We start from the raw sequence: 20,710 nt of genomic DNA, 5'->3' as shown, positions 1-20,710 counted from the left end.
CTTATTTCATCACACCTGTACAACATCTGCCACACCAGGTGCTCATCACCACCTCACCTTGTCTGCCACACCTCACCTGTGCCTCCTCACTGCTATACTTCCACACACCTCAGACATACTCATCTACACCTATCTTTCTGATCACACATTATAACTGTCTCTCCTGCATGCCTTGCCTTCCGTCATGGCTCAGCGTACCTTCCCGGCACTTCACTGATGCCATCACTGACTCACCACCGGTCTTCACACCGGCTCGCACAACCGCTCACACGTGCCACCACTGCACAGTGCTCACCCCACAACTACTGGCCTTTCCTCCTCACACGCCCCTCACACACTCACACAGTGCTCATCTGTCACACGGTACTTCTTCACCTACAGTGCTCAACTCACCACACACCTTCACACAGTACTCACCACACACCTTCACAAAGTACACCACACACCTTCACACGAACTCACCACACACTTTCACACAGTACTCATCACATACCCTCATACAGTACACACTTCTTCACACAGTACTCATCACACACCTCACACACCTTCACACGTACTCACTACATCACATACCCTCATACATCACACACCTTCACACAGTACTCACCACACACCTTCACACAGTACACACACTTTCACACAGTACTCATCACACACCCTCTCAAGTACTCTGCACCACACACAGAACTCATCACACAGTACTCACCACACACCTTCACACAGTAATCATCACACACTTTCTCACAGCACTCATCACACACCCTAACACATTACTCACCACACACCTTCACGAAGTATTCACCACACACCTTCACACAGTACTCATCACACCTTCACTCAGTACATCACACAGTTCACCACACACCTTCATACAGTACTCATCACACACCTTCACAGAGTACTCATCACATACACTCACACAGTACTCACCACACACCTTCACACAGTACTCATCACACACCCTCACACAGTACTCACCACACACCTTCACGCAGTACTCACCACACACCTTCACACAGTACTCATCACACACCTCCACACAGTACTCATCACACACCTTCACACAGTACTCACCACACCTTCACACAGTACTCACCACACACCTTCACACAGTACTCACCACACACCATCACACAGTACTCACCACACACCTTCACACAGTACTCACGACACACCTTCACACAGTACTCATCACACACCTTCACACAGTACTCATCACACACCTTAACACAGTAATCACCACACACCTTCACACAGTACTCATCACACACCCTCACACAGTACTCACCACTCACTTTCACACAGTACTAACCACACACTTTCACACAGTACTCACCACAAACCTTCACTCAGCACTCATCACACACCTTCACACAGTACTCATCACACACCTTCACACAGTACTCACCACACACCTTAACACAGTACTCATCACACACCTTCACACAGAACTCACCACACACCCTCACACAGTACTCACCACACACCTTCACACGGTACTCATGACACAGTACTCACAACATTCCTTCACACAGTACTCACCACACACCTTCACACAGTACTCATCACATACCCTCATACAGTACTCATCACACACCTTCACACAATACTCATCACATACCCTCACACAGTACTCATCACACACCTTCACACTGAACTCACCACACACCGTCACACAGTACTCATCACACACCTTCAAACAGTACTCATCACACACCTTAACACAGTCATCACCACACACATTCACACAGTACTCATCACACACCCTCACACAGTACTCACCACACACTTTCACACAGTACTCACCACACACTTTCACACAGTACTCTCCACACACCTTCAGACAGTACTCATCACACACCTTCACACAGTGCTCACCACACATTCACACATTACTCATCACACAATACTCACCACACACCTTCACAGTACTCACCACACACCTTCACACTGTACTCATCACACACCTTCACTCAGTTCTCACCACACCTTCACACAGTACTCATCACACAGTACTCACCACACATCTTCACACAGAACTCACCACACACCTTCACACAGTACTCACCACACACCTACACACAGTACTCACCACACACTTTCACACAGTACTCACCACACTTCTTCACACAGTACTCATCACACACCCTCACACAGTGCTCACCACACACCTTCACACAGTACTCACCACATACCTTCACACTCATCACACTCCCACACACACTACTCATCACACACCTTCACACAGTACTCATCACACACCTTCACACAGTACTTATCACACACCTTCACACAGTACTCATCACACACCTTAACACAGTACTCACCACACACCTTCACACAGTACTCATCACACACCCTCACACAGTACTCACCACACACTTTCACACAGTACTCACCTCACACTTTCACACAGTACCCACCACACACATTCACACAGTACTCATCACACACCTACACACAGTACTCATCACACAGTACTCACCACACACCTTCACACAGCACTCATCACACACCTTCACACAGTACTCATCACACACCCTCACAAAGTACTCACCACACACCTTCACACGGTACTCATCACACAGTACTCACAACACACCTTCACACAATACTCACACACACCTTCACACAGTACTCATCACATACCCTCATACAGTACTCATCACACACCTTCACACAGTACTCATGACATACCCTCACACAGTACTCATCACACACCTTCACACGGAACTCACCACACACCTTCACACAGTACTCATCACACACCTTCACAAAGTACTCATCACACACCCTCACACAGTACTCAGCACACACTTTCACACAGTACTCACCACACACTTTCACACAGTACTCACCACACACCTTCACTCAGTACTCATCACACACCTTCACAGAGTACTCATCACACACCTTCACACAGTACTCGTCACACACTTTCACACAGTACTGATCACACACCCTCACACAGTACTCACCACACACCTTCACGCAGTACTCACCACACACCTTCACACAGTACTCACCACAAACCTTCACACAGTACTCACCACACACCTTCACACAGTACTCGTCACTCACCTTCTCACAGTACTCACCACACCTTCACACAGTACTCATCGCATAGTACTCAACGCACACCTTCACAAAATACTCTCCACTCACCTTCACACAGTAAATATCACACAGTACTCACAACACACCTTCACACAGTACTCACCACACACCTTCACACAGTACTCATCACATACCCTCATACAGTACCCATCACACACCTTCACACAGTACTCATCACATACCCTCACACAGTACTCACCACACACCTTCACACAGTACTCATCACACACCCTCACACAGTACTCACCACACACCTTCACTCAGCACTCATCACACAACTTCACACAGTACTCATCACACACCTTCACACAGTACTCACCACACACCTTCACACAGTACTCATCACACACTTTCACACAGTACTCATCACACACCCTCTCAAGGTACTCTGCACACACCTTAACACAGAACTCATCACACAGTACTCACCACACACCTTCGCACAGTACTCATCACACACTTTCACACAGTACTCATCACACACCCTCACACAGTACTCACCACACACCTCACGCAGTATTCACCACACACCTTCACACAGTACTCACCACACCTTCACTCAGTACTCATCACACACTTCTCACCACACACCTTCACACAGTACTCACCACACACCTTCACACAGTACTCACCACACACCTTCACACAGTACTCATCACACCTTCACACAGTACTTACCACACCTTAACACAGTACTCATCACACAGTACTCACTATACACCTTCACACAGAACTCACCACACTCTTTCACACAGTACTCACCACACACCTTCTCACAGTACTCACCACACACCTTCACACAGTACTCACCACACACCTTCACGCAGTACTCACCACACACCTTCACACAGTACTCACCCCACACCTTCACACAGTACTCACCACACACCTTCACACTGTACTCATCACACACCTTCACACAGTACTCACCACACCTTCACACAGTACTCATCACACAGCACTCACAACACATCTTCACACAGAACTCACCACACACCTACACATAGTACTCACCACACACCTACACACAGTACTCACCACACACTTTCACACAGTACTCACTATACTCCTTCACACAGTGCTCATCACACACCCTCACACAGTACTCATCACACACCTTAACACAGTACTCACCACACACCTTTACACTTTACTCATCACACACCTTCACACAGTACTCATCACACACCTTAACACGGTACTCACCACACACCTTCACACAGTACTCATCACACACCCTCACACAGCACTCACCACACACTTTCAAACAGTACTCACCTCACACTTTCACACACTACTCACCACACACCTTCACACAGTACTCATCACACACCTTCACACAGTACTCATCACACACCTTCACACAGTAGTCACCACACACCTTCACACAGTACTCATCACACACCTTCACACAGTACTCATCACACACCCTCACACAGTGCTCACCACACACCTTCACACAGTACTCATCACACAGTACTCACAACACACCTTCACACAGTACTCACTACACACCTTTACACAGTACTCATCACATACCCTCATACAGTACTCATCACACACCTTCACAGAGTACTCATCACATACACTCACACAGTACTCACCACACACCTTCACACAGTACTCATCACACACCCTCACACAGTACTCACCACACACCTTCCCGCAGTACTCACCACACACCTTCACACAGTACTCATCACACAACTCCACACAGTACTCATGACACACCTTCACACAGTACTCACCACACCTTCACACAGTACTCACCACACACCTTCACACAGTACTCACCACACACCTTCACACAGTACTCACCACACACCTTCACACAGTACTCACGACACACCTTCACACAGTACTCATCACACACCTTCACACAGTACTTATCACACACCTTAACACAGTAATCACCACACACCTTCACACAGTACTCATCACACACCCTCACACAGTACTCACCACTCACTTTCACACAGTACTCACCACACACTTTCACACAGTACTCACCACAAACCTTCACTCAGCACTTATCACACACCTTCACACAGTACTCATCACACACCTTCACACAGTACTCACCACACACCTTCACAAAGTACTCATCACACACTTTCACACAGTACTCATCACACACCCTCACACAGTACTCATCACACACCTTCACACACAACTCATCACACAGTACTCACCACACACCTTCACACAGTACTCATCACACACTTTCGCACAGTACTCATAACACACCCTCACACAGTACTCACCACACACCTTCACGCAGTATTCACCACACACTTTCCCACAGTACTCACCTCACCTTCACACAGTACTCATCACACAGTACTCACCACACACCTTCACACAGTACTCACCACACACCTTCACACAGTACTCACAACACACCTTCACACGCTACTCATCACACCTTCACACAGTACTTACCACATCTTAACGCAGTACTCATCACACAGTACTCACCACACACCTTCACACAGAACTCACCACACACTTTCACACAGTACTCACCACACACCTTCACACAGTACTCACCACACCTTCACACAGTACTCACCACACACCTTCACACAGTACTCATCACACACCTTCACACAGTACTCATCACACACCTTCACACAGTGCTCACCACACCTTCACACAATACTCATCACACAGTACTCACCGCACATCTTCACACAGAACTCACCACACACCTTCACACAGTATTCATCACACACCTTCACACAGTACTCACCACACCTTCACGCAGTACTCATCACACAGTACTCACCACACATCTTCACCCAGAACTCACCACACACCTTCACACAGTACTCATCACACACCTACACACAGTACTCTCCACACACTTTCACACAGAACTCACCACACTCCTTCACAAACAGTACTCATCACACACCCTCACACAGTGCTCACCACACATCTTCACACAGTACTCACCACACACATTCACACAGTACTCATCACACACCCTCACACAGTACTCATCACACAGGTTCACACAGTTCTCACCACACACCTTCACACAGTACTCATCACACACCTTCACACAGTACTCATCACACACCTTAACACAGTACTCACCACACACCTTCACACAGTACTCATCACACCTTCACACAAGACTTACCACACACCTTCACACAGTACTCATCACAAACATTCACACAGTCCTCACCACACACCTTCACACAGTAATCACCACACACTTTCACACAGTGTGAGGGTGTGTGATGAGTACTATGTGAAGGTGTGTGGTGAGTACTGTGTGAAAGTGTGTGGTGAGTATTGCGTGAAGGAGTGTGGTGAGTACTGCGTGAACGTGTGTGGTGAGTACTGTGTGAAGGTGTGTGGTGAGTACTGTGTGAAGGTGTGTGGTGAGTACTGTGTGAAGGTGTGTGGTGAGTAATGTGTGAATGTGTGTGGTGAGTATTGTGTGAAGGTGTGGTGAGTACTGTGTGAAGGTGTGTGATGAGTACTGTGTGAATGTGTGTGTTGACTACTGTGTGAAGGTGTGTGATGAGTACTGTGTGAAGGTGTGTGTTGAATACTGTGTGAAGGTGTGTGGTGACTACTGTGTGATGAGTATTGTGTGAAGGTGTGGTGAGTACTGTGTGAAGGTGTGTGGTGAGTACTGTGTGAAGGTGTGTGGTGAGTACTGCGTGAAGGTGTGTGTTGAGTACTGTGTGAGGGTGTGTGATGAGTTCTGTGTGAAGGTGTGTGATGAGTACTTTGTGAAGGTGTGTGATGAGAACTGTATGAGAGTGTGTGATGAGTACTGTGTGGAAGGAGTGTGGTGAGTACTGTGTGATGGTGCGTTGTGAATACTCTGTGATGAGTACTGTGTGAAGGTGTCTTGTGAGTACTGTGTGAGGGTGTGTTTACCTGGAGTTTACCTGGAGAGAGTTTCGGGGGTCAACGCCCCCGCGGCCCGGTCTGTGACCAGGCCTCCTGGTGGATCAGCGCCTGATCAACCAGGCTGTTGCTTCTGGCTGCACGCAAACCAACGTACGAGCCACAGCCCGGCTGATCAGGAACTGACTTTAGGTGCTTGTCCAGTGCCAGCTTGAAGACTGCCAGGGGTCTGTTGGTAATCCCCCTTATGTGTGCTGGGAGGCAGTTGAACAGTCTCGGGCCCCTGACACTTATTGTATGGTCTCTTATCGTGCTAGTGACACCCATGCTTTTCATTGGGGGGATGGTGCATCGTCTGCCAAATCTTTTGCTTTCGTAGTGAGTGATTTTCGTGTGCAAGATCGGTACTAGTCCCTCTAGGATTTTCCAAGTGTATATAATCATGTATCTCTCCCTCCTGCGTTCCAGGGAATACAGGTTTAGAAACCCCAAGCGCTCCCAGTAATTGAGGTGTTTTATCTCCGTTATGCGCGCCGTGAAAGTTCTCTGTACATTTTCTAGGTCGGCAATTTCACCTGCCTTGAAAGGTGCTGTTGGAGTGCAGCAATATTCCAGCTTAGATAGAACAAGTGACCTGAAGAGTGTCATCATGGGCTTGGCCTCCCTAGTTTTGAAGGTTCTCATTATCCATCCTGTCATTTTTCTAGCAGATGCGATTGATACAATGTTATAGTCCTTGAAGGTGAGATCCTCCGACATGATCACTCCCAGGTCTTTGACGTTGGTGTTTCGCTCTATTTTGTGGCCAGAATTTGTTTTGTACTCTGATGAAGATTTAATTTCCTCATGTTTACCATATCTGAGTAATTGAAATTTCTCATCGTTGAACTTCATATTGTTTTCTGCAGCCCACTGAAAGATTTGGTTGATGTCCGCCTGGAGCCTTGCAGTGTCTGCAATGGAAGACACTGTCATGCAGATTCGGGTGTCATCTGCAAAGGAAGACACGGTGCTGTGGCTGACATCCTTGTCTATGTCGGATATGAGGATGAGGAACAAGATGGGAGCTAGTACTGTGCCTTGTGGAACAGAGCTTTTCACCGTAGCTGCCTCGGACTTTACTCTGTTGACGACTACTCTCTGTGTTCTGTTAGTGAGGAAATTATAGATCCATCGACCGACTTTTCCTGTTATTCCTTTAGCGCGCATTTTGTGCGCTATTACGCCATTGTCACACTTGTCGAAGGCTTTTGCAAAGTCTGTATATATTACATCTGCATTCTTTTTGTCTTCTAGTGCATTTAGGACCTTGTCGTAGTGATCCAGTAGTTGAGACAGACAGGAGCGACCTGTTCTAAACCCATGTTGCCCTGGGTTGTGTAACTGATGGGTTTCTAGATGGGTGGTGATCTTGCTTCTTAGGACCCTTTCAAAGATTTTTATGATATGTGTGATGAGTACTGTGTGAAGGTGTGTGATGAGTGCTGTGTGAAGGTGTGTGGTGAGTGCTGCGTGAAAGTGTGTGATGAGTACTGTGTGAACGTGTGATGAGTACTGTGTGAAGGTGTGTGATGAGTACTGTGTGAAAGTGTGTGGTGAGTGCTGTGTGAAAGTGTGTGGTGAGTACTGTGGGAGGGTGTGTGATGAGTACTGTGTGAAGGTGTGGGGTGAGTACTGTGTGAAGGTATGTGATGAGTACTGTGTGAAGGTGTGTGATGAGTACTGTGTGAAGGTGTGTGGTGAGTACTGTGTGAAGGTGTGTGATGAGTACTGTGAGAGGGTGTGTGATGAGTACTGTGTGAAGGTGTGTGGTGAGTCCTGTGTGAAGGTGTGTGGTGAGCACTGTGTGAGGGTGTGTGATGAGTACTGTGTGAAGGTGCATGGTGAGTACTGTGTGAAAGTGTGGTGAGTACTGTGTGAAGATGTGTTGTGAGTACTGTGTGGAGGTGTGTGATGAGTACTGGGTGAAGGTGTGCGATGACCACTGTGTGAGGGTGTGTGGTGAGTACTGTGTGAAGGTGTGTGGTGAGTACTGCGTGAAGGTGTGTGATGAGTACTGTGTGAAGATATGTTGTGAGTACTGTGTGAAGGTGTGTGGTGAGTACTGTGAGAAAGTGTGTGGTGAGTACTGTGTGAAGGTGTGTGGTGAGCACTGTTTGAAGGTTTGTACTCACCTAATTGTGGTTGCAAGTGTCGAGACTCAGCTCCTGGTCCCGCCTCTTCACTGACCGCCACTAGGTCCTATGTATAGTTCCTGCCTCCACTACATCGCTTGCCAGACTAGTCCACTTCCTAACTACTCTATGACTGAAGAATTACTTCCTAACATCCGTCTGGCACATCTGAGTCTTCAGCTTCCAATTGTGACTCCTTCTTTCTGTGCCCCATCTCTGGAACATCCTGTCTCTGTCCACCTTGTCTATTCCACTCAGTATTTTGTATGTCGTCATCATGTCTCCCCTAACCATCCTGTCCTCCAGTGTTGTCAGACCGATTTCCCGTAACCTTTCTTCATAGGACATTCCCCTTAGCTCTGATACTAGCCTTGTTGCAAACCTTTGCACTTTGTCTAATTTCTTGACGTGTTTGACCAGGTGTGGGTTCCAAACTGCTGCTGTGTACTCAAGTATGGGCCTGACGTACACAGTGTATAAAGTCTTGAACGATTCTTTACTGAGGTACCGGAACGCTATTCTCAGGTTTGCCAAGCGCCCATATGCCGCAGCAGTTATCTGATTAATGTGTGCTTCTGGCGATGTACTCGGTATTATACTCACTCCTAGGTCTTTCTCCTTGAGTGAGGTTTGCAGCCTTTGGCCTTCTAACCTATACTCTGTCTGCGGTCTTCTTTGCCTTCCTCCGATCTTCATGACATTGCATTTGGCGTGGTTAAATTCTAGGAGCCAGTTTCTGGACCACGAGTTCAGCCTGTCCAGGTCTCTTTGTAGACCTGTCTGGTCCGCTTCTGATTAATTTCACGTCATCTGCAAACAGGAACACTTCTGAGTCTATCCCTTCCGTCATGTCGTTCACATATACCAAGAAAAGCGCAGGTCCCAGGACTGACCCCTGTGGAACCCCGCTCGTCACCGGCGCCCACTGTGATGCCTCATCACGGACCATGACTCGTTGTTGCCTTCCTGTTAGGTATTCTTTGATCCATTACAGTGCCCTTCCTGTTATACGTCTTTGTTAATCTAGCTTCTGCACTAATTTCTTGTTAGGAACTGTGTCGAAGGCTTTTTTGCAGTTCAAGAAAATGCAATCAACCGCACCCCTCCCTCTCATATCCTAATTCAGTTACCGAGTCATAAAACTCTAGTAGGTTTGTGACACAGGATTTCTTTAACATGAATCCGTGCTGGCTGTCGTTTATAATCTTGTTCTGCTCCAGGTGCTCCACCACTCTCCTCCTGATAATCATTTCCAAAACATTGCACACTATACACGTCAGTGACACTGTTCTATAATTTAGTGCTTCATGTCTGTCTCCCTTCTTAAAGATGGGGACTACATTTGCCTTCTTCCATACTTCAGGTAATTGCCCAGTTTCAATGGAAGTGTTGAATATTTTGGTTAGTGGCACACGTAGTGTCCCTGCTCCCTCTCAATGGACCCACGGAGAGATATTGTTCGGTCCCATCGCCTTTGAGGTATCAACGTCACTTATGAGCTTCTCCACCTCCTCCTCAGTTGTGCGTAATTCATCCAACACTTGTTGGTATATCCCTTGTTGATGTACCCCACTGTTTTGTCTTCTTCCTCCACTGTAAATACTTCCTGAAATCTCATGATGAGCTCCTCACATACTTCCTGGTCGATTCTTGTGAGCTCTCCACCTTCTTTCTGTGTGAAGGTGCATGATGAATACTGTGTGAAGGTTTGTGATGAGTACTGTATGAAGGTGTGTGGTGAGTACTGTGTGAAGGTGTGGTGAGTATTGTGTGAGGGTGTTTGGTGAGTATTGTGTGAGGGTGTGTGGTGAATATTATGTGAGGGTGTGTGGTGAGTACTGTGTGAAGGTGTGTGGTGAGTACTGTGTGAAGGTGTGTGGTGAGTCCTCTGTGAATGTGTGTGGTGAGTACTGTGTGAAGGTGTGTGGTGAGTACTGTGTGAAGGTGTGTTGTGAGTACTGTGTGAAGGTGTGTGCTGAGTACTGTTTGAAGGTGTGTTTTGAGGACTGTGTGAAGGTGTGTGCTGAGTACTGTGTGAAGGTGTGTTGTGAGTACTGTGTGAAAGTGTGTGGTGAGTAATGTGTGAAGGTGTGTGGTGAATACTGTGTGAAAGTGTGTGGTGAGTACTGTATGAAGGAGTGTTGTGACTACTGAGTGAAGGTGTGTGGTGAGTACTGTGTGAAGGTGTGTGGTGAGTACTGTGTGAAGGTGTGTGGTGAGTACTGTGTGAAGGTGTGTGGTGAGTACTGTGTGAAGGTGTGTGGTGAGTACTGTGTGAAGGTGTGTGGTGAGTACTGTGTGAAGGTGTGTGGTGAGTACTGTGTGAAGGTGTGTGCTGAGTACTGTGTGAAGGTGTGTTGTGAGTACTGTGTGAAGGTGTGTGCTGAGTACTGTGTGAAGGTGTGTGGTGAGTACTGTGTGAAAGTGTGTGATGAGTACTGTATGAAGGTGTGTGTGTGAGTACTGAAAGTGTGTGGTGAGCTGTGTGAAAGTGTGTGATGAGTACTGTATGAAGGTGTGTTGTTAGTACTGAGTGAAGGTGTGGGGTGAGTCAGTGAAGGTGTGTGGTGAGTACTGTGTGAAAGTGTGTGATGAGTACTGTATGAAGGTGTGTTGTTAGTACTGAGTGAAGGTGTGTGCTGAGCACTGTGTGAAGGTGTGTGGTGAGTACTGCGTGAAGGTGTGTGGTGAGTACTGTGTGAAGGTGTGTTGTGAGTACTGTTTGAAGGTGTGTGATGAGCACTGTGTGAAGGTGTGTTGTGAGGACTGTGTGAAAGTGTGTGCTGAGTACTGTGTGAAGGTGTGTTGTGAGTACTGTGTGAAAGTGTGTGGTGAGCAATGTGTGAAGGTGTGTGTTGAATACTGTGTGAAAGTGTGTGATGAGTACTGTATGAAGGTGAGTTGTTAGTACTGAGTGAAGGTGTGGGGTGAGTGCTGTGTGAAGGTGTGTGGTGAGTACTGTGTGAAGGTTTGTGGTGAGTACTGTGTGAAGGTGTGTTGTGAGTACTGTGTGAAGGTGTGTGCTGAGCACTGTGTGAAGGTGTGTTGTGAGTACTGTGTGAAAGTGTGTGGTGAGTACTGTGTGAAGGTGTGTGGTGAGTACTGTGTGAAAGTGTGTGGTGACTACTGTGTGAAGGTGTGTGGTGAGTACTGTGTGAACTTTTGTGATGAGTACTGTGTGAAGGTGTGTGGTGAGTACTGTGTGAAGGTGAGTTGTGAGTACTGTGTGAAAGTTTATGATGAGTACTGTGTGAAGGTGTGTGATGAGTACTGTGTGATAGTTTATGATGAGTACTGTGTGAAGGTGTATGGTGAATACTGTGTGAAGGTGTGTGGTGAGTACTGTGTGAAGGTGTGTGATGAGTACTGTGTGAAGGTGTGTGGTGAGTACTGTGTGGAGGTGTGTGGTGAGTACTGTGTGGAGGTGTGTGATGAGTACTGTGTGAAGGTGTGTGGTGAGTACTGTGTGAAGGTGTGTGATGAGTACTGTGTGAAGGTGTGTGGTAAGTACTGTGTGAAGGTGTGTGATGAGTACTGTGTGAGGGTGTGTGATGAGTACTGTGTGAAGGTGTGTGTTGAGTACTGTGTGAAAGTGTGTGGTGAGCACTGTGTGAGGGTGTGTGATGAGTACTGTGTGAAGGTGTGTGGTGAGTACTGTGTGAAAGTGGGTGGTGAGCACTGCATGAGGGTGTGTGGTGAGCACTGTTGAAGGTTTGTACTCACCTAATTGTGGTTCCAGGGGTCGAGACTCTGCTCCTGGTCCCGCCTCTTCACTGACCGCCACTAGGTCCTATGTATAGTTCCTGCCTCCACTACATCGCTTGCCAGACTATTCCACTTCCTAACTACTCTGTGACTGAAAAATTACTTCCTAACATCCCTTTGGCACATCTGAGTCTTCTGCTTCCAATTGTGACTACTTGTTTCTGTGCCCCATCTCTGGAACATCCTGTCTCTGTCCACCTTGTCTATTCCACTCAGTATTTTGTATGTCGTCTTCATGTCTCCCCTAATCATCCTGTCCTAAAGTGTTGCCAGACCAATTTCCCTTAACCTTTCTTCATAGGACATTCCCCTTAGCTCTGGAACTAGCCTTGTTGCAAACCTTTGCACTTTGTCTAATTTCTTGACGTGTTTGACCAGGTGTGGGTTCCAAACTGGTGCTGCGTACTCAAGTATGGGCCTGACGTACACAGTGTATAAAGTCTTGAACGATTCTTTATTCAGGTACCGGAACTCTATTCTCAGGTTTGCCAAGCGCCCATATGCTGCAGCAGTTATCTGATTAATGTGTGCTTCTGGCGATGTACTCGGTATTATACTCACTCCTAGGTCTTTTTCCTTGAGTGAGGTTTGCAGCCTTTGGCCTTCTAGCCTATACTCTGTCTGCGGTCTTCTTTGCCCTCCTCCGATCTTCATAACATTGCATTTGGCGTTGTTAAATTCTAGGAGCCAGTTTCTGGACCACGAGTTCAGCCTGTCCAGGTCTCTTTGTAGACCTGTCTGGTCCGCGTCTGATTAATTTCAAGTCATCTGCAAAGAGGAACACTTCTGAGTCTATCCCTTCCGTCATGTCGTTCACATATACCAAGAATAGCACAGGTCCCAGCACTGACCCCTGTGGAACCCCGCTCGTCACCGGCGCCCACTGTGATGCCTCATCACTGACCATGACTCGTTGTTGCCTCCCTGTTAGGTATTCTTTGATCCATTACAGTGCCCTTCCTGCTATACGTCTTTGTTAATCTAGCTTCTGCACTAATTTCTTGTGAGGAACTGTGTCGAAGGCATTCTTCCAGTTCAAGAAAATGCAATCAACCCACCCCTCCCTCTCATTTCCTAATTCAGTTACCGAGTCATAAAACTCTAGTAGGTTTGTGACACAGGATTTCTCTTCCATGAATCCGTGCTGGCTGTCGTTTATAATGTTGTTCTGCTCCAGGTGCTCCACCACTCTCCTGATAATATTTTCCAAAACATTGCATACTATACACGTCAGTGACACTGTACTATAATTTAGTGCTTCATGTCTGTCTCCCTTCTTAAAGATGGGGACTACATTTGCCTTCTTCCATACTTCAGGTAATTGCCCAGTTTCAAGGGAAGTGTTGAAGATTTTGGTTAGTGGCACACGTAGTGTCCCTGCTCCCTCTCAATGGACCCACGGAGAGATATTGTTCGGTCCCATCGCCTTTGAGGTATCAACGTCACTTAGGAGCTTCTCCACCTCCTCCTCAGTTGTGCGTAATTCATCCAACACTTGTTGGTATATCCCTTGTTGATGTACCCCACTGTTTTGTCTTCTTCCTCCACTGTAAATACTTCCTGAAATCTCATGATGAGCTCCTCACATACTTCCTGGTCGTTTCTTGTGAACTCTCCACCTTCTTTCTGTGTGAAGGTGCATGATGAATACTGTGTGAAGGTTTGTGATGAGTACTGTATGAAGGTGTGTGGTGAGTACTGTGTGAAGGTGTGGTGAGTATTGTGTGAGGGTGTTTGGTGAGTATTGTGTGAGGGTGTGTGGTGAATATTATGTGAGGGTGTGTGGTGAGTACTGTGTGAAGGTGTGTGGTGAGTACTGTGTGAAGGTGTGTGGTGAGTCCTCTGTGAATGTGTGTGGTGAGTACTGTGTGAAGGTGTGTGGTGAGTACTGTGTGAAGGTGTGTGCTGAGTACTGTGTGAAGGTGTGTTTAGAGTACTGTGTGAAGGTGTGTGCTGAGTACTGTGTGAAAGTGTGTTGTGAGGACTGAGTGAAGGTGTGTGCTGAGTACTGTGTGAAGGTGTGTTGTGAGTACTGTGCGAAAGTGTGTGGTGAGTAATGTGTGAAGGTTTGTGGTGAATACTGTGTGAAAGTGGGTGGTGAGTACTGTATGAAGGTGTGTTGTGAGTACTGAGTGAAGGTGTGGGATGAGTACTGTGTGAAGGTGTGTGGTGAGTACTGTGTGAAGGAGTGTGGTGAGTACTGTGTGAAGGTGTGTTGTGAGTACTGTGTGAAGGTGTGTACTGAGTACTGTGTGAAGGTGTGTTGTGAGGACTGTGTGAAGGTGTGTGCTGAGTACTGTGTGAAGGTGTGTTGTGAGTACTGTGTGAAAGTGAGTGGTGAGTACTGTGTGAAGGTTTGTGGTGAGTACTGTGTGAAAGTGTGTGGTGAGTACTGTGGGAAGGTGTGTGGTGAGTACTGTGTGAAGGTTTGTGATGAGTACTGTGTGAAGGTGTGTGTTGAGTACAGTGTGAAGGTGTGTGGTGAGTACTGTGTGAAAGTTTATGATGAGTACTGTGTGAAGTTGTGTGATGAGTACTGTGTGAGAGTTTATGATGAGTACTGTGTGAAGGTGTGTGGTGAGTACTGTGTGAAGGTGTGTGGTGAGTACTGTGTGAAGGTGTGTGATGAGTACTGTGTGAAGGTGTGTGGTGAGTACTGTGTGGAGGTGTTTGATGAGTACTGTGTGAAGGTGTGTGGTGAGTACTGTGTGAAGGTGTGTGATGAGTACTGTCTTAAGGTGTGTGGTGAGTACTGTGTGGAGGAGTGTGATGAGTACTGTGTGAGGGTGTGTGATGAGTACTGTGTGAAGGTGTGTGGTGAGTTCTGTGTGAAGGTGTGTGGTGAGCACTGTGTGAGGGTGTGTGATGAGTACTGTGTGAAGGTGTATGGTGAGTACTGTGTGAAAGTGTGTGGTGAGTACTGTGTGAAGGTGAGTGGTGAGTACTGTGTGTAGTAGTGTGGTGAGTACTGGGTGAAGGCGTGTGGTGAGTACTGCTTGAAGGTGTATGATGAGTACTGTGTGAAGGTGTGTGGTGAGTTCTGTGTGAAGGTGTGTGGTGAGCACTGTGTGAGGGTGTGTGATGAGTACTGTGTGAAGGTGTATGGTGAGTACTGTGTGAAAGTGTGTGGTGAGTACTGTGTGAAGGTGAGTGGTGAGTACTGTGTGAAGGTATGTGGTGAGTACTGTGAGAAAGTGTGAGGTGAGTACTTTCTGAAGGTGTGTGGTGAGCACTGTTTGAAGGTTTGTACTCACCTAATTGTGGTTGAAGGTGTCAAATCTCAGCTCCTGGTCCCGCCTCTTCACTGACCGCCACTAGGTCCTATGTATAGTTCCTGCCTCCACTACATCGCTTGCCAGACTAGTCCACTTCCTAACTAATCTATGACTGAAAAATTACTTCCTAACATCCCTTTGGCACATCTGAGTCTTCAGCTTCCAATTGTGACTACTTGTTTCTGTGCCCCATCTCTGGAACATCCTGTCTCTGTCCACCTAGTCTATTCCACTCAGTATTTTGTATGTCGTCATCATGTCTCCCCTATCCATCCTGTCCTAAAGTGTTGCCAGACCGATTTCCCTTAACCTTTCTTCATAGGACATTCCCCTTAGCTCTGGAACTAGCCTTGTTGCAAACCTTTGCACTTTGTCTAATTTCTTGACGTGTTTGACCAGGTCTGGGTTAAAAACTTGTGCTGCGCACTCAAGTATGGGCCTGACGTACACAGTGCATAAAGTCTTGAACGATTCTTTACTGAGGTACCGGAACGCAATTCTCAGGTTTGCCAAGCGCCCTTATGCCGCAGCAGTTATCTGGTTAATGTGTGCTTCTGGCGATGTACTCGGTATTATACTCACTCCTAGGTCTTTCTCCTTGAGTGAGGTTTGCAGCCTTTGGCCTTCTAGCCTATACTCTGTCTGCGGTCTTCTTTGCCCTCCTCCGATCTTCATGACATTGCATTTGGCGTGGTTAAATTCTAGGAGCCAGTTTCTGGACCACGAGTTCAGCCTGTCCAGGTCTCTTTGTAGACCTGTCTGGTCCGCTTCTGATTAATTTCACGTCATCTGCAAACAGGAACACTTCTGAGTCTATCCCTTCCGTCATGTCGTTCACATATACCAAGAATAGCACAGGTCCCAGGACTGACCCCTGTGGAACCCCGCTCGTCACCGGCGCCCACTGTGATGCCTCATCACTGACCATGACTCGTTGTTGCCTCCCTGTTAGGTATTCTTTGATCCATTACAGTGCCCTTCCTGTTATACGTCTTTGTAAATCTAGCTTCTGCACTAATTTCTTGTGAGGAACTGTGTTAAAGGCTTTCTTGCAGTTCAAGAAAATGCAATCAACCCACCCCTCCCTCTCATTTTCTAATTCAGTTACCGTGTCATAAAACTCTAGTAGGTTTGTGACACAGGATTTCTCTTCCTTGAATCCGTGCTGGCTGTCGTTTATAAAATTGTTCTGCTCCAGGTGCTCCGCCACTCTCCTCCTGATAATCTTTTCCAAAACATTGCATACTATACATGTCAGTGACACTGTTCTATAATTTAGTGCTTCGTGTCTGTCTCCCTTCTTAAAGATGGGGACTACATTTGCCTTCTTCCATACTTCAGGTAATTGCCCAGTTTCAAGGGAAGTGTTAAAGATTTTGGTTAGTGGCACACGTAGTGTCCCTGCTCCCTCTCAATGGACCCACGGAGAGATATTGTTCGGTCCCATCGCCTTTGATGTATCAAGGTCACTTAGGAGCTTCTCCACCTCCTCCTCAGTTGTGCGTAATTCATCCAACACCTGTTGGTATATCCCTTGTTGATGTACCCCACTGTTTTGTCTTCTTCCTCCACTGTAAATACTTCCTGAAATCTCATGTTGAGCTCCTCACATACTTCCTGGTCGTTTCTTGTGAGCTCTCCACCCTCTTTCTGTGTGAAGGTGTATGATGAATACTGTGTGAAGGTTTGTGATGAGTTCTGTGTGAAGGTGTTTGGTGAGTACTGTGTGAAGGTGTGGTGAGTATTGTGTGAGGGTGTTTGGTGAGTATTGTGTGAGGGTGTGTGGTGAATATTGTGTGAGGGTGTGTGGTGAGTACTGTGTGAAGGTGCGTGGTGAGTATTGTGTGAGGGTGTGTGGTGAGTATTGTGTGAGGGTGCGTGGTGAGTATTGTGTGAGGGGTGTGTGGTGAGTATTGTGTGAGTGTGTGTTGTGAGCATTTTGTGAGGGTGTGTGGTGAGTACTGTGTGAAGGTGTGTTGTGAGTATTGTGTGAAGGTGTTGTATGGTGAGTACTGTGTGAACGTGTGTGGTGAGTACTGTGTGATTGTGTGTGGTGAGTACTATGTGAAGGTGTGTGGTGAGTGCTGTGTGAAGGTGTGTGGTGAGTACTTTGTGAAGGTGTGTGGTGAGTACTGTGTGAAGGTGTGTGGTGAGTACTGTGCAAAGGCTCGTTGTGAGTACTGTGTGAAGGTGTGTGGTAAGTACTATGTGAAGGTGTGTGGTGAGCATTGTGTGATGGTGTGTGGTGAGTACTGTGTGGTGAGCACTGTGTGAAGGTGTGTGGTGAGTACTGTGTGATGAGTTCTGTGTGGTGAGTACTGTGTGGTGTGTACTGTGTGAAGGTGTGTGGTGAGTACTGTGTGATGAGTGCTGTGTGGTGAGTACTGTGTGGTGAGTACTGTGTGGTGAGTACTGTGTGAAAGTGTGTTGTGAGTACTGTGTGAAGGTTTATGGTGAGCACTGTGTGAAGGTGTGTTGTGAGTATTGTGTAAAGGTGTGTGGTGAGTACTGTGTGAAGGTGCGTGGTGAGTACTGTGTGAAGGTGTGTGGTGAGTACTGTGTGAAGGTGTGTGGTGAGTACTGTGTGAAGGTGTGTGGTGAGTTCTGTGTGAAGGTGTGTGGTGAGTACTGTGTGAAGGTGTGGTGAGTACTGTGTGAAGGTGTGTTGTGAGTACTGTGTGAAGGTTTGTGGTGAGTACTGTGTGAAGGTTTTTGATGAGTACTGTGTGAAGGTGTGTGGTGGGAAGTGTGTGGTCGGGATCATGTGATGAGGAGCGGGTTGTGAGGAATTTGCAGTGTATCGTGTAAGGTGAAGAGTTTGTGTTGAGTGTGTGGTGAGGAGTCTAAAGTGAAGAGTATGTGGTGAGTGTGTAGTGAGGATTCTAAGGTGAAGAGTATGTGTTGAGTGTGTGGTGGGGAGTCTAAAGTGAAGAGTATGTGGTGAGTGTGTAGTGAGGATTCTAAGGTGAAGAGTATGTGTTGACTGTGTGGTGAGGAGTTTAAAGTGAAGAGTATGTGATGAGTGTGTAGTGAGGATTCTAAGGTGAAGGGTATGTGTTGAGTGTGTGTTGAGGAGTCTAAAGGAAAGTGTGTAGTAAGGAGTGTGCAATGATGAGTGTGTGGTAAGGTGTGTACAATGATGAGTGTGTAGTAAGGTGTGTACAATGATGAGTGTGTGGTAAGGTGTGTACAATGATGAGTGTGTAGTAAGGTGTGTGCAATGATGAGTGTGTGGTAAGGTGTGTACAATGATGAGTGTGTAGTAAGGTGTGTACAATGATGAGTGTGTGGTAAGGTGTGTACAATGATGAGTGTGTAGTAAGGTGTGTACAATGATGAGTGTGTGGTAAGGTGTGTACAATGATGAGTGTGTAGTAAGGTGTGTACAATGATGAGTGTGTGGTAAGGTGTGTACAATGATGAGTGTGTAGTAAGGTGTGTACAATGATGAGTGTGTGGTAAGGTGTGTACAATGATGAGTGTGTAGTAAGGTGTGTACAATGATGAGTGTGTAGTAAGGTGTGTACAATGATGAGTGTGTAGTAAGGTGTGTACAATGATGAGTGTGTGGTAAGGTGTGTACAATGATGAGTGTGTGGTAAGGTGTGTACAATGATGAGTGTGTAGTAAGGTGTGTACAATGATGAGTGTGTGGTAAGGTGTGTACAATGATGAGTGTGTGGTAAGGTGTGTACAATGATGAGTGTGTAGTAAGGTGTGTACAATGATGAGTGTGTGGTAAGGTGTGTAGAATGATGAGTGTGTGGTAAGGTGTGTACAATGATGAGTGTGTAGTAAGGTGTGTACAATGATGAGTGTGTAGTAAGGTGTGTACAATGATGAGTGTGTAGTAAGGTGTGTACAATGATGAGTGTGTGGTAAGGTGTGTACAATGATGAGTGTGTAGTAAGGTGTGTACAATGATGAGTGTGTAGTAAGGTGTGTACAATGATGAGTGTGTGGTAAGGTGTGTACAATGATGAGTGTGTGGTAAGGTGTGTACAATGATGAGTGTGTGGTAGCGAGTGTGCAATGATGAGTGCGTGGTAGCGAGTGTGCAATGATGAGTGTGTGGCAGCGAGTGTGCAATGATGAGTGTGTGGTAGCGAGTGTGCAATGATGAGTGTGTGGCAGCGAGTGTGCAATGATGAGTGTGTGGTAGCGAGTGTGCAATGATGAGTGTGTGGCAGCGAGTGTGCAATGATGAGTGTGTGGTAGCGAGTGTGCAATGATGAGTGTGTGGTAGCGAGTGTGCAATGATGAGTGTGTGGTAGCGAGTGTGCAATGATGAGTGTGTGGTAGCGAGTGTGCAATGATGAGTGTGTGGTAGCGAGTGTGCAATGATGAGTGTGTGGCAGCGAGTGTGCAATGATGATGAGTGTGTAGTAAGGAGTGTGCAATGAGGAGTGTGTGGTAGCGAGTGTGCAATGATGAGTGTGTGGAAGCGAGTGTGCAATGATGAGTGTGTGGTAGCGAGTGTGCAATGATGAGTGTGTGGTAGCGAGT

Source organism: Cherax quadricarinatus, chromosome 11, assembly GCF_038502225.1.
Source record: "Cherax quadricarinatus isolate ZL_2023a chromosome 11, ASM3850222v1, whole genome shotgun sequence".
In the NCBI taxonomy this organism is placed as follows: domain Eukaryota; kingdom Metazoa; phylum Arthropoda; class Malacostraca; order Decapoda; family Parastacidae; genus Cherax; species Cherax quadricarinatus.
This window is presented reverse-complemented; position numbering follows the sequence as displayed.